We start from the raw sequence: 15,549 nt of genomic DNA on the forward strand, positions 1-15,549 counted from the left end.
TTAATATTTATATTGTTAATATTTCTAGGTATGACAGTTGAATTGGTTCGAGATGTACTAGTAAATCTTTCTTTCGACTAGTCGGAATGATTTCAATTACTACAATTGCTTTGGTACGAGAGGCACTCGAATAACCTTCCCTGGACTAGTCGGAATATTACCAAGTCCGAAAGTTGCATTGCTTAACAAGTCACTCGCATAACATTCCGTAGACTAAATGGAGTATTTCTAGGTCCGACAATCGCATTACTTCGAGATGCACTCATATTTTTTCCACGACCAGTCGAAATGTTCCTATGTTCGACTGTCGCATGGGTTCGAGAGGCAATCACAATTCTTTCCCTCTACTTGTAATATTTCTAAACCCAATAGTCGCACTGTTTCGATATGCATTTGAAAAACGTTCCCTCGACTATTCGGAATATTTCCAAGACCGACAGCCGCATGGGTTCTAGAGTCACTTGCATAACTTTCTCCGAACAGTTGGAATATTTCCAAGCCAGACAGACGCAATAGTTCGAGAGGCTCTTGCATAACTTACCCTCGACTAGTCGGGATATTTCCAAGTCCGACAGCCGCATTGGTTCGAGAGGCACACGCTTTACTTTTCCTCGACTAGTCGAAATAATTCTATATCCGAATGTCGCATTGTTCACAAGTCACTTGCATAACAATTCTTCGAGTTGTCGGAATATTTTCAAGCCGGAGAGTCGTATTGGTTTACAAAACCCTCGTCTAACTTTCGCTCGATTAGTCGGAATATTTGTAGATCTGACAATCGCATTGTTCGAGATTCATACGTATAAGATTCCCTCGACTAATCGGAATATTTCCAAGACTAATAGTCGCATTGGTTCGTGATGCACTTGCACAACTTTTCGTCGACTAGTAGGAACATTTCTAATTCCCACAATAGCTTTGATTCGAGAGGCGTTCGCATAAATTTCACTCGACTAACCGAAATATTTCCAAGACCGATATTCACATTGGTTCTATAGACTCCCACATAACCTTCCCTTGCCTAGCCGGAAAAATTCAAAGACCGAAAGTTGTATTGTTTTGAGTGGCACTCGCATTACTTTCCTTCGTCTAGCCGGAATATTTCCAAGTGCGATAGTCGCATTGATTCGAAAGGCACTCTCATAACGTTCCCTCGAATGGTCAGAATGTTTCCAAGTGCGGCACGCGCATTTACTCGAGAGACAATCGCACAACTTTCTCTTGACTAGTCGTAATAATTCCATGTCCGACTTTCGTATTGGTTCGAGAGGCACTCAAATATCTTTCTTTCAATCTGACGGAATAATTCCAAGCCTGACAGTCGCAATGGTTGGAAAGGCTCTGGCATATATTTCCCTCGTCTAGTCGGAATTTATTCAAGTGCGACTGTCGCATTGGTTCGGGAGGCACGCGCATGTCATTCTCTCGTTTAGTCGGAATATTTCTAAGACCTGCTGTCGTATTAGTTTGAGAAGAACTCGCATAACTTTTCCTTTTAAAGTTTATATATTTCCATATACGAGAGACGCATTAGTTCGCAAGCCATTCGAATAACTTTCTGTCGACTAATTGGAATATTTTCAAGTACGTAAGACGCATTGGTTCGAGCAAAACTTGCATAACTTGCCCTCGACTAGTCATATTACTTCTATTTCTGAAATTCGTATTGTTTCGAGAGGCACTCGCATAACTTTTCCTTGACTAGTTGGAATATTTCCAAGCCGTCAGTTGCATTGGATCACAAGCAATGCGCATAACTTTCCCTCGACTAGTCGGGATATTTCCAAGTCCGGCTGTCACTTTGGTACGAGTGTCACTCGCATAACTTTCCCTTAACAAGTGGGAAAATTTCCAAGTCTGGCATCCACATTGGTTCCAGAGGCACTTGCAAAACTTTTCCTCGCTTTTATCGAATATTTCCATGTACGAAAGCCGCATGGTTTCATTAGGCACACGGATAACTCTCCTTCGGCTAGTCGGATTTCATCCAAGACCGACAGTCTCTTTGATTCAAGTTGCACTCGCACAAGTATCGCCCAACTAGGTGGAATATTTCCACCTCAGACAGCTGAAATATTTCAAGAAGCTCTCGCATTACATTCCCTCGAGAAGTCGATTTATTTCCATGTCCGTAAGATGTATTGGTGCGAGAGCCACTCGCATAAATTTCGTTGGATAAGTTTCCCTCTACTAATCGGTATATTTCCGATAAGTCCGACAGTCTTAAGGTTTCGAGAGGCCCTCGCATTTCTTTCCCTTGACTAACCGGAAATTTCCAAGACCGGCAGCCGTATTGGTTGGTAAGTCACTTGCATAATTTTCCTATGACTAGTCGGGTTACTTCCAAGTCAGACAGTCGCATTGGGTCGAGAATCACTCGCATAACTTTCGCTCGATTAGTGTGAGTATTTCCAAGTCCGACAGTTGCAATGGGTAGGGAGGCATTCGCATATTTTTCACTCGATGATTCGGAATATTTCCAAGTCCGACATCTGAATTGGTTCGAGAGATACTCATATAACTTTCCATCGGCTAATCGGAATATTTCCAAGTTCAACAGTCGCATTATTTCGATATAAACACGCATATCTTTCCCTTGACTTGTCTGAATATTTCTAAATTCGACAGCCACATTTGTACGAGAGGCACTCGAATAACTTCCCCGGACTATTCGGATTATTTCCAATTCCGACAGGTTCATTTGTTCAAGAGGCATTTGCCTAACTTTCCCTCGAAACGTTGGTACCTTTCGAGGGAACTTTCTTTCGAATAGTCGGAATATTTCCATACCCGACAGTCGCAATGGTTTTCAAATCACTCGCACAAGTATTGTTCGAATTGTCGGAATATTATCAAATCCGACGGCCGCATTTGTTCGAGAGGCACTTGCATATCTTTCCCTCAACTAGTCGGTGTTTTTCCAAGACTGACAGTCGCATTGATTCACAAGTCACTCGCATAAATTTCCCTCAACAAGTCGAAATATTTTCTAGCCCGAAATTCGCATAGGCTCAAATCACGCTCATAAAATTTCCTCGACTATTCGGCATTTTTCGAAATCCAACAGTCGTTTTGTTCCAAGAGGCAATCTTATAATTTCCCTCGGAGCATTTGGAATATTTCCAAGTCCGGCAGCGGCATTGCATCGAGAGGCACTCGCTTAACTTTCCCTCGACAACCCGGGATCTTTCCAAGTCCGAAAACCGCTTTGGTTCTTGAGGTTGTGGCATAAATTTCTCTCGACCATTCAGAATATTTCCAATTCTGATAATCGCATTGGTTGACTAATCACTCGCTTAACTATTCCTTGACTAGTCGGAATAATTCCATGTCCGAGAGTCCTTTAGATAGAAGTAGCAATCGCTTAATGTTCCCTCACATGGACGGAATAATTCCAAGTTGACCAGCAGCATTAGATCGAGAGGCACTCGCATAACTTTCATTCGACTAGTCAGAATGTTTCCAAGAACGGCAGGCGCATTGGTTCGAAAGTCACTTGGAAACTTTCCCCCTACTAGTCGTAATATTTCCAAGCATGTCATTCGTATAGGCTCACAAGTCACTCGCATATCTTTTTATAGACTAGTCGAAATATTTCCAAGTACGCCAGTCGCATTGATTCGATAGGCACTAGCATAACTTACCCTCGACCAATTTGATTGTTACCAAGTCCGGGAGCCGTATTGTTTCGTAATGCACTCGCATAACTTTCTCTCAACTAGTAGGACTATTTGCAAGTCCGACAGTTGCTTTGGTTTCAGAGACACTAGTATAACTTTCCCTCGACTAGTCCGAATATTTCCCAGACCAACAGACGCATTGGTTCAAGGGGTACTCGCATAACTTTCCTACGACTAATCGAAATATTCCCAAGATCGACAGCCGTACTGGCTCGAGAGGCATTCGCATAAGTTCCCTAGACTAGTCGGAATATGTCGATGTCCTACCGTCCCAGTGATTCCAGAGTCGCTCACATAACTTTCCTTCGACTAATCGGAATATTTCTAAGTAAGTCAGTCGCATTGGTTCACCAGTTAATTGCATAACTGTTTTTTAATTTGTCGGATTACTTCTCACTCCTATAATTCCGCATTGGTTCAAGAGGAAATCGCATAACACTCCATCAACAAGTCGCGATATTTCCAAGTCAGGCTGTCGCAGTGGTTCACAAGATATTCGCATAACTTTCGTTCGTATACTCGGAAGATTTCCAGGTCAGACAGACGTATGGTTTCGAGATTCAGAGGCATAATTCTCATTCGAACAGCCGGAATATTTCCAAGTACTACGGCCGTATTGATTCGGTAGCCACACGAATAACTTTACCTCGACTAATCGGAATATATTCAGGTCAAACAGCTGCTTTGGTTCAAAATGTACTCACATAACTTTCCCTCAACTAGTAGGAAAATTTTCAAGCGAGACAGCTACATTGGTTCGAAATGAACTCGCATAACTTTCCATTGACCACTTCGAATATTCCAAGTCTGTCAACCGCATTGTTTGACAAATCATTCGCATAAATTTCCATTGACTAGTCCTAATATTGCAAAGCCCGACAGCCGCATTGCTTCGAGAAGCATTTCCTCTACTTGTCGGGATATTTCCAAGTCCGGTACTCTCATTGGTTTAAGAGGTACTCACATAACATTCCCTCGACTAATCGGAATATTTCCTAGTCCGACAGCCTCATTTGATTTAGAGGCACTCATATACATCTTTCCCTCGTCTTGTCGGAATATTTCCAAGCCCGACAGTTACATTGGTACATAAGTCATTCGCATAACTCTCCCTCAACTGGACGGAATATTTCCAAATACGATAGTCGCATTGGGCTCAGAGGCGCTGTCATAACTTTCCCCGGACTTGTTGAAATATTTCCAAGTACAGTTGCCGCATTGGATCGAGAGGCACTCTCATAATATTCCCTCAACTATTCGGAATATACCTTAGTCCGACAGCTATATTGGTTCAAGAGGTACTCGGATAAGATTCGGCCGACAAATTGGAATATTTCCAAGTACGACGACCGTTCAAGAGGCATTCGCATAATTTCCCCTCGACTAGTCGGAATATTTCCAATTACGACAGTTGCTTTGTTTCACACGTCATTCGCATATCTTTCTCTCGTCTATTCGGAATATTTCCAAGAACCACAGCCGCATTTGTTTGAGAGGAAATCACATAACTTTCTTTCGTCTAAGCGAAATATTTCCTAGTGCAAAAGTCTTATTGGACCGAGAGGCACTTGTATAACTTTCCCAAAACTGGTTGGAATATTTCCAAGTCCGACAGCCGCATTGGTCCGAGAGGCACTCGCATAATTTCCCTGAACTAGGTGGAATACTTCCAAGTCCACCTGCAGCATTGGTTCGAGAGGCAGTCTCATAAATTTCCTTAGAATAGTCGGTATTTTTCCAAGCACGACAGTCGCAATGATTCACAAGTCTTTCGCATAAATTTCTTTGGACTAGTCGGAATATTTTCAAGTCCGACAGCCACTTTGGTTCGAGAGACACTCAAATATCTTTATCTCAACCTGGAGGAATAATTTCACGTCCGGTAGCCGTATTCTTTCGAGAGGCACTCGCATAATATTACCACAACTAGTCGGAATACTTGCAAAAACGACAGCCGCATTTATTAGAGTGGCACTCTCCGAACTTTCTGAGTGGTTGGAATATTTCCAAGTTCGACATTCGCATTGTTTCCAGAGGCAATTGCATAACTATCCATTGACAAGTCGGGTTATTCCCAAGTCCGATAGTGGCAAAATATCGGGAGTCACTTGCGTAATTTTACTTGACTGGTTGAAATACTTCCTAGTCCGATAACCGCTTTGATTCGAGAGACACTCGCATAAATTTCCTTCGTCTAGTCGGAATATTTCCAAGAACGACAGTTGCATTGGTTCGAATATCGCTCGAATAACTTTTGTTATTCGAAATAAGTTGGTATATTTCCAAGTCTGATAGCCGCACTGGATGGATAGGGGCTCGCATAACCTTACCCAGACAAGTTGGAATATATCCAAGACCGACAATCGCATTGGATCGTGAGGCACACGCATAACTTTTCGTCGACTAGTCGGAATATTTTCATGTCCGCCAGTCTTATTAGTCCAAGAGGCACTCGAATAGCTTTCCTTCGAGAAGTCGGAATATTTTTCAGAAATACAGCCGCATTGTTTCGAGAGCCGAACTCATAACTTTTCCTCGACTGTTCGCAATATTTTTAAGTCCAACAGTCGTACTGATTCACAAGTGATTCGCGTAACTCACCCTCGACTAGTCGGGATATTTTCAAGTCAAACAGTCACATTGGTTGACAAATTTCTCGCATAACATTCCCTCCACTAGTTGGGATATATCCAAGACCGAAACTCGCATTGGTTCGATAGGAACCCGCATAACTATCGATCGACTAGTCGGAAAATTTCCAAGACCGACAGTCGCATTGGATCAAGAAGCACTCTCATAACTTTCTTCGAGTAGTCGGAATATTTCTAGGAACAACGTTTGAATTTCTTCGAGAGACATAAGCAGAAAATACCCACGCTCAATCTCAATTTTTCCAAGTCCGATAGTCACATTAATGCACAAGTCAATCCCATAATTTTGCCTCGAGTTGTCGAAATATTTCTAGGTCCTACAGTCGCATTGGTTCGGATATCATTCCATCGACTAGTCGGAATGTTTCTATGTCAGACAGTCGCATTGGTTCACAAGTCATTCACACAACTTTTCTTTGACTAGACGAAATATTGATAAGTACGACAATCTCATTTGTTTTAGGTGCACTCTCATAACTTTTCCAATACTAGTCGGAATATTTCTTGGTCCAACAGTAGCATTGTATCGAGAGGAACTCTCATAACTTTCTCCCGACTAGACGGATGATATTTATGTTCAACGAATGAATTGGATCGAGAGGCACCAGCAGAACATTCCCGCGCTTAGTCTCCATTATTCCTAGTCTGACAGTCGCATTTTTTCACATGACACTCACATAACTTTCCCTCGGCTAGAGGGAATGTTTCTAAGTCCGACAATCGCATTGGTTCGAGGGGCACTCATAACATTCCCACAAATAGTCGGAATATTTCTAGATACGACAGTCGCATTGTTTTCTTTTATGCTCGCATGACTTTCCCTCGATTAGTTGGAATATCACCAAATTCGACAGTATATAGTAAAGGTAGGCACCCGTGTCGTTCCAGCACCTATGCAACCTCGCCCATTTGGGTATACGCTATGGACCTATTTATTATCAGCAACTACCATGGCCAAATGATCGGACTCGGAAAAACCCAAAACTCCTGCCGGCGAGGAAGCGTGAGCCATTTAGCTACGACCAACATCCTCGCAGCAACGCATCATCAAGTTCATGTCGGCCGTGCCCACGGTGAAGGACGGGGAGGCCCACTCACAGTGCCACGAGCTTTGGCTCTCGTTCCGTAGGATGAGATGGGAATGGAAGAGTAGCAGGTTTTTTAGTGAGAGTTTTGTGGTGGAGGGAAAAAGAAAAAATAAAGAAAAAATAGCAAGATGCATACAAGCATCTCCGACCCTACTGTTCGAGAGTGGGCTAACCCGAGAAGATTACAGGCTCACACCTCCATCATCGGAACTCCGACAATCCCGGCTGAACTGGATTCAAGACCTTATGACTCTTTATGATAAGGGATTCTTTACAAAACTCCGCGGATAGGGAGAAGGCCTCGGCTGTGGATCCAAGATGTCTCGCTGCATCCGGCGTATAGTTTTTACGGAGAATTTCTTCCAAAGCCTCTCTTTGTGGTTTTAAAACCGGACAGTCGATGAAGTAATGCGAAACCGTGTCCTTTTTGCCACACTCGCATGCTCCTTCCGTGATGATGTCCAGCGACATCAGCTTGGGCTTGATGGCTTCGTTTCCTGCAAGAAACGGACTTGTGAAATTGTTAGGAGAGACGAAACGGGCACCCATCTTGTCCTTGATGTTCGGGAATAATACGTATGTTGTCCTTCCTCTGGAGTTCGCACACCTAGACTGCCAAACCCTAGAGATTTCTTCATCGACCAATCTTGCTATCGCACGTTTGATATTCGTTTCTTCCGGTTTTAGCGGAGCAGTCTCGGTGCACCTATTTTTCCTAATATCGTATTGTACCCTTCATTTCAGTAACGTGAGATCTATTGTGGACTTCGCTACTATGACGCGGAGGGATTCCGTTGGATTTTTGCGATACGCGGATGTGACCGAGATAAAGGCCGATCGCTGGATCGCGCTTAATTTTTTGAGATCTCCTTCCGTGCAGGGATCAGACCATCCTGCTGCCGCGTACGTGACCGTAGGGGTGAACACGCTTCGATAGATCGCTCGGAGGAAGCAGTGGCGGAGACCCCGTTCCATAGCTGCTAACCTATATAGCTTTGCATACAATGGGCCGTCCTTGTGGTTAAGGTAACGGCAGTATGTCGTAACCCCCAGCCCTTTATCGAAGTATACCATGGAGTATGAAATGGAATTCCTAAATTTAATATTATTGTACCCTATCTTTATGGTGGGAGGACTGCTCGCAAGGTCGGTTTCTTTCGCCTTTATCCGCTTTCTATTCGGACGTTTTCCTCCTCTTCTGCCGATGGATTTCCTTTTAAATCAACCGCTGTTAAGGACGATCGCTTTCGTCATACGCTCGGAGATTGTCAATTTCGCCGATGTGCACCATCCGGTGATGCTGTTAACCAGGCGATTTCCTTTCTCTTCGAGTTCTTTCCTTGAGTCTCCATCAACGATGACGAGTAGGTTTTCCGTATACACATTCGCGTTGACTTCCGAGGATTCCTCCAGGATTCTGAGAAGCTGGTCGAACATAAGTTTGCAGCAGAAGAGGCCGAGGACCGATCCTTGTGGGCATTCTCTAGAGGTCTGCTTTGAAACCTCATGTTCTCCCATGGCAATTTTACAGTCCATGAAGGAGCTTGTCATCACTTTAAAGGCGTTCCTCGGGCAGTCCCGATCTTGGAGTGCCTTGAGAACTAGATGGTATCAAATGTTGTTGAAGGCTCCCGAGATGTCGAATAACAACACGATGACATATCTCCGTGAGGAGGCAGTAACGATTCAACGCATCTCCACGATTGCGTCTTCTGTGGAACGTCCCTGGACAAACCCAAACTGTTTCTCCGATATTTTTCCCGGCGCGTGGGAGGTTTCGGAGAGGCGCAGCTTCAGTTGGATTCCATAACCTTCCATATGACGGAGAGAAAGCATTTTAAACGGTAGGGTTCGGGGTCTTCCATGTCTTTGTTGTCGCCCTTCAGGAGTACTCTTAAGGAGCCCTCTTTCAAATAGACGGGAAGATACCCCATTGAAGGCATCCGTTCGAAAAGGTCTACAAATTCGGATGGCATGACAGCGAATACTATTTTAAGAACACAAACCTCGATGAAATCCGGCCTCGGCTCTTAGCCGTTTTTGAGGGACCCTATGACCCGCACGACCTCTTCCTCCGTGAAGAGTGGGATATCCGTCGTTTCGAAAACGTTTCTTGAGAAATTCTGTAACGCTCGCTGTTCTGGTGTGCCTTCGTATACGATAACGTCCGGAACATGCGTATTGAGTAGGAATCTAGCCGTTCCATAGATGTTCGTGGTCTTCCATCCGTCTCCTTTAAGATTATTAATTACTCTATTGGCGCGTAGTTTGTCCGCCTGTTGCTTGTAAACCTACCCCCACGGATCTGCGTTGCCCTGTTCCGTAACAACTTTCCTCCAACTAATTTGAGGAAATTTACTCGTAATTTTCGTTAAATACGTCGTTAAAATACGTCGTACTTCTTTGTTGTATGCCCGCAGCGTAGAACGATACTCGTGCATTAACCCGAGTAGTGCCAGATATTCATTTTCTCGCTGGAATGTGCGTCTCAACCTATCTACCCCGTTCTTCTAGTACGTTTGCGCTGATGTCCATTATGGGTTGAACTTCCATTGAGCCTTTTTCCGATGCATAGATTCAGTACAGGCGGCTTGTAGGACACTAGAAAGCATGTTTGCTCGTGGCTGTACTACTAAAGCCGATCCTAAACTGCTTCAATCTAGCATTGCCGCAATGAGAGAGAGCAACCGAACAGGTCCTACTCGACTCTCCTGTTATTGAACCTTTAGTTCCCGTTGCCCCAAGCACCGCCTCTCCAAACCAACTCGGCATTCGGGGCATGTATACCGATGTTCATCGATTAAAGTGTCATTTACCGATTAAAGTGTGATCACTGAACGTCTAGACTACTCCTTCCATTGGCCAATAATTCGGCTCATGGAGTACGACAGGAGGGTTACGTCGATATGTGAGGGACCTCTCGTGATCCAAAATATAGGTGCCAGCTTTACGTCGTTAATAACTTATAGCCCGTATGCCCAGGTGAAGGCATCTAGCTTCGAGTCTTTTTCGTCTGTGCTCTGAAGGCCCCAGAGCGGAGATCGTGCGTTGGCGTCCAGTGATAATGTTACTCTCTCCCGCCCTTGGGCACGAAGAACTCATTGCAAGTACCTAAGGTTCCCCTCTGTTTTGTCACTGTCCTGAAAGTAGTGTGAGACGAAGTAGAAGGAGGATCCGGGTGCTTGCACATCTGCATAAACGCAGTGCGGAGTGCTGAGCTGCGAGATAAACAGCACCGTGATATTTGGGTTGGTCGCCGGGACAGCAAACCAGGATCTTTCATCGCGAATAGCAACAATTCTTGGCCCGTTGCCTAATCCTATAATCTCAATTCTTGTCCCTTGCTTTCGCACATACGGCTCCTGTAGATGTTGCTAGTCCAGGCGCTTTTGGCTAATCAGTTCGCGCACTTTGCTCGTTACCGTTCTAGAACGTCCCATAATTAGCTGCTATAAATGAATTTTTGAGAACGCACGATTTACGTGAGGGGGGGGGGGGCTTAGCCGAATTCATTTCGTTACTGCAGGTGGATGTGCAGGGTTCAGCAAAAGTGACCCGCGGTGCCTTGAGTTGAAGATCCGCGCTTAACGCATCGGTGGTTTTAGGTCTGTTGTCCACTTCGAGAGATGCCAATGGGGGCGTAGCCTATTTCTAGGGATGTATTCGATAGTTCCAGGGATGTATCCACGCTGCTTTGCATGGTGTCTTGCTCTATTATCGGAGTTAAAGGGGCTCTTTCGTGCATTCCTTTATCGCTATTGTTGCGGGGATTGTTGCTATTTGTAGGGAATGGGGGTATCTGTTCTGGTTCCTGGAAGTTTTGTGTGGAAAGCATGCGAACGTACGATCGAGTTCGTGGTCGCGTTATTATCGATCCGCACCTTGGATTCTGTTCAATCCGTCTATTATTCGAACTGGAAGGACTTATTGTCGCTGCTCTAGTGCTGTTTTCCCCTAGACTAATCGCGGCCGATATACCGCCCGCGGCATTTGTTTGCACGGCCATAGAAGTTGGCCTCAGCAAAGTCCTATCGCAACTTTCCAAAGCTACTATAGCCTCTCGAAGACTGGCTGCCAGCTGATGCAGCCCGGGTTGTGCTGGGATAGGAACGCAGAGGGGTCACTCAGTGAGTACCCATGAACGAAGATCGCGCACAAGCCCGGCGTGTTTCTGCGTTCCTACGTTGCCGTACGCCGGAAGTGCATCCACTCCTATCCATCTGGGTCGCGCTAGCTGTATACAGCGACGCTATGCGTAAGCTACTACTCACCACGCTAACCGCCACTGGGAAAGCCTCTACCCTGAGATCCTAATGGGAGGCTAGTTTCTCTCTGGAATATCTTTCCCCACGGGCAACCATCATGGCATTTTAATACGCGACTTCATAATTAAATATTAGAAAAGACGATGCCGAAAGAAAACTTTTAAGCTGAAAGAGAACGCTTCAAAAAAAGAAAGAAACACAATAATGATAATAATTTGTGAAGGTAAGTAGTACCTCTCAGTTATACTTCCATTAATGGTAAAGTGACGGAGCGATGATTGGAAAACGGTTGAGGTATTTTAGTGAAATGTTTTAAATGAAAGGGCTTCAAAGAGCGGGAAAGATCATCTAGTCTAGGTACTCTATTAAGACAATTCATGCTAAGTACTTAGGGGAGTAGAGAAGGAAAGTGTAGTCAAGGAACTCTAACAAGGGCAGTTTATGTAAGAGGACTTAGAGGGGAGAAGAATAAATAAGATCAAAGTTCTTTCATAAAAGTACTTTAAGTAAAAGGACTGATGAGGAAAAAAGGGAATATATTATCAATATTCTTATAGTATGTCTTTAAGTTAAAGGGCATATTGGGAGAGGAAGGAACATAAGATCGAAGTTCTTAAGTTACGTACTTTGGGTAAGGTGACTTGGAATCAACAGAACATATAATCAAGTACATTAGTAGAAATACCTTGAATAAAAGGACTTAGAAGGGAAAGAATGATCTTGTAATCAAGTGCTTTGTCAAAAATACTGAGTAGAATGACATAGGAACTAAAGAAAGAGCATATAGTCAAGGTACTTTAGTGAAATTACTTTAGGTAGAAGAGCTTGGAAGAGAAGAGGAGGGATATATAATACAAGAGTTTTTGTAAGAGTACTTTACGTGAGATGACTTGGAAGGAAAAGAGGGAAAATATGATTAAGTACTTTGGTGAAAATACATTACATGAAAAGATTTTGGGAAGGAAAGAGAAAACACATCAAGATTCTTTATTAAAATTACTTTAATTGACAGGACTTGTAAGTGGGAAAATATAATCAATCAAAGGTACTTTGGTAACATACTTTAAGGGAGTGTACTTGGAGAGGAAAGAGTATACAACCTAGGTACTTTAAAAGTGCTTTAGATAAGGGGACTTAGAAAAGGGAGAAAAGAACATAACCAAAGACCTTTAGTAGAAGTAGTTTAAGTCAAGGGACTTAGAATGAAAAGAAAGAACGCGTAATAAATGTTTTGTTGCTTATACTTTAAGTAAGGGATCGGAAAAAGAGAAGAAGTACATATGATCAACGTACTTGGTAAATGTACTTTTGGTTCGAGGGCGTAAAGAACATAACCAAGACAGTTGGATCAAATACTACAGTAAAAATACTTTAAGTAACAGGAATAAGAAGAATAGGAGAATCTCCAATCCTACAATCTCATTGGTACACAAGTCACTCGGATATCTTTTTTCGTCTAGGCGGAATATTTCTAGGACCAAGAGTAGAATTGTTTCGAGTATCATTCTCATAACTATCCCTCCACTAGACGGAATATTTCTAAGTCAGAAGGTATCATTGGTTTACAAGTCGCTCACATAACCTTACTTCGACAAGACGGAATATTAACCATTCCGGCAATCGCTTTGGCTCAAAACGCGCTCTCATAACCACTACTAGTCGGAATATATCTAGATCCAGCAGTCGCATTGGTTTGAGATGCACTCGCTTACTTTCCCTCGACAGAAATGAATATTGCTAAGTCTGACAGTCGCATTGATTCGAGAGGCACTCGCACAAATATTTCTCAATTATTTAGAATATAACCTAGATCAATTGTCGCATTGGTTCACAAGGCATTTGTATACAGTTCCCTCGATTAGTCGGAATATTTCCAAGTCCATAACTTTCCTTAGATCATTCGCCATATTTCCTAGTCCAACAGCCGCTTTGGTTTTAGAGTCACTTGCTAAACTTTCCTACAAATATTCGCAATATTTCCAAGTCCGTCCTTCTCATTTGTTCTAATATCTAATAGGTTCGTGATGAAATCCCATATCTTTTCCACAACCAATCGGAATATTTCTATTTCCGACTGTCGCATTGGTTCGCGAGGCATCCTCAATACTTCTCATCGTAAAGTCAGCATATTTCTAGATCTAACAGTTGAATTGGTTCGAGAGGTACTCGTATCACTTTCATTCGACTAGTCGGATTGGTTCCAATTATTACAGTCGCTTTGTTATGAGAGGCATTCGCATACCAATCCCTCGAATTGTCATTATATTTACTATTCCGACAGTCTCATTGGTTCACAAGTCACTCACGTAACCTTACTTCTACATGACGGAATATTGATAATTCCGGCAATCGCATTGGTTCTATACGCGTTCTCATAACTTTACCACTACTAGTCGGAATATTTCTAGGTCCAGCTGTCGCATTGGCTTGAGATGCACTTGTTTAACTTTTCCTCGACAGAAATGAATATTGCTAAGTCCGACAGTCGCATTGGTTCGAGTGGCACATGCACAAATATTTTTCAGTTATTTGAAAAAGTTCCAAGATCACTAGTCGCATTGGTTCACAATGCATTCGCATAACTTTCCCTCGACAAGTCGGAATATTTCCAAGTCCGACAGTAGAATTTGGTTCACAAGTCACTCGCATAACTTTCTTCTATTAGATGGAATATTTCTTGGACCAACCATCGCAATGGTTCGAGAGGAATTTCCAAAACTTCCCTAGACTAGTCGGTATATTTCCAAGTTCGACACTCCCATTCGTACACACGTCACTTACATAACCTTTCTTCGACTAGTCGAAATATTGATAATTACGGCAAATGTATTGGTTCTTTTTGCACTCTCATAACTTTTCCACTACTAGTCGGAATATTTCTAGGTCCAGCTGTCGCACTGGTTCGAGGTGCACTCGCATAACTTTCCATCGACTAAAATGAATATTGCTAAGTCCGACAGTCTCACTGGTTTACAAGGCATTTGCATAACTTTCCCCTGACAAATCGGAATATATCCAATTCCGACAGTCGCATTGGTTGGAGTAGCACTCGCACATATTTCATTCGAGTAGTTGGAAGGTTCCGAGTCCGACAGTATAATTGGTTCGAGAAGCACTCCCATAACCATCCATCGATTAGTCGAAAGATTTCTAATTCCTTCAGTCGCATTGGTACGAGAGGCACACTCTTAACATTCCCCCGGCTAGTTGGAATATATCTAGGTCTGATAGGCGCATGGTTTTGGGAGGCATTCAAATAACTTTCTATCTAACTAATCGGAATGTTTAAAAGTCCGACAGTCGCATTGGTTCGAGGTCCGTTCTCACAACTCTGCTTCGACTAGTCACTAAAATTGAAGGTCTTACAGTCGCATTGGTTCGAGACACACTCGAATAACTATTCCGCGAGTAGTCGTAATACATCTACGAGTGACGATTACATTGTTTTAGTACTCGCATAACTTTCCATCGATTAGTTAGAATATTTCCAAGTCAGACAGTCGCATTGTTTCGATAGGTACTTGCACAGCTTTATCTGGACTAGTCGGAATATTTCCATATTCCACAATCGCATTGGTCTGAGTTGCACTCGCATAATTTCCCTCTACTTGTCGGAATATTTCGAAAACAGGCAGTCGCATTGGTACGTGAGGCGCTCGCATAACTTTCCCTCGTCTAATCGGAATATTTACAAGCTGACAATCACAGTGGTTCGTCAGACACTCACATTACTTTCTCTCGATTAGTGGAATATATCTAGGTCCGGCAGTCTCTTTTTTTTAGAGGCATTCTCTTATCTTTTCCACGACTAATCAGAATACTTCTAAGTCGGATTGTTGCATTAGTTAAAAAGGCATTCACCCAA

Source organism: Vespa velutina, chromosome 7 (assembly GCF_912470025.1).
Source record: "Vespa velutina chromosome 7, iVesVel2.1, whole genome shotgun sequence".
In the NCBI taxonomy this organism is placed as follows: domain Eukaryota; kingdom Metazoa; phylum Arthropoda; class Insecta; order Hymenoptera; family Vespidae; genus Vespa; species Vespa velutina.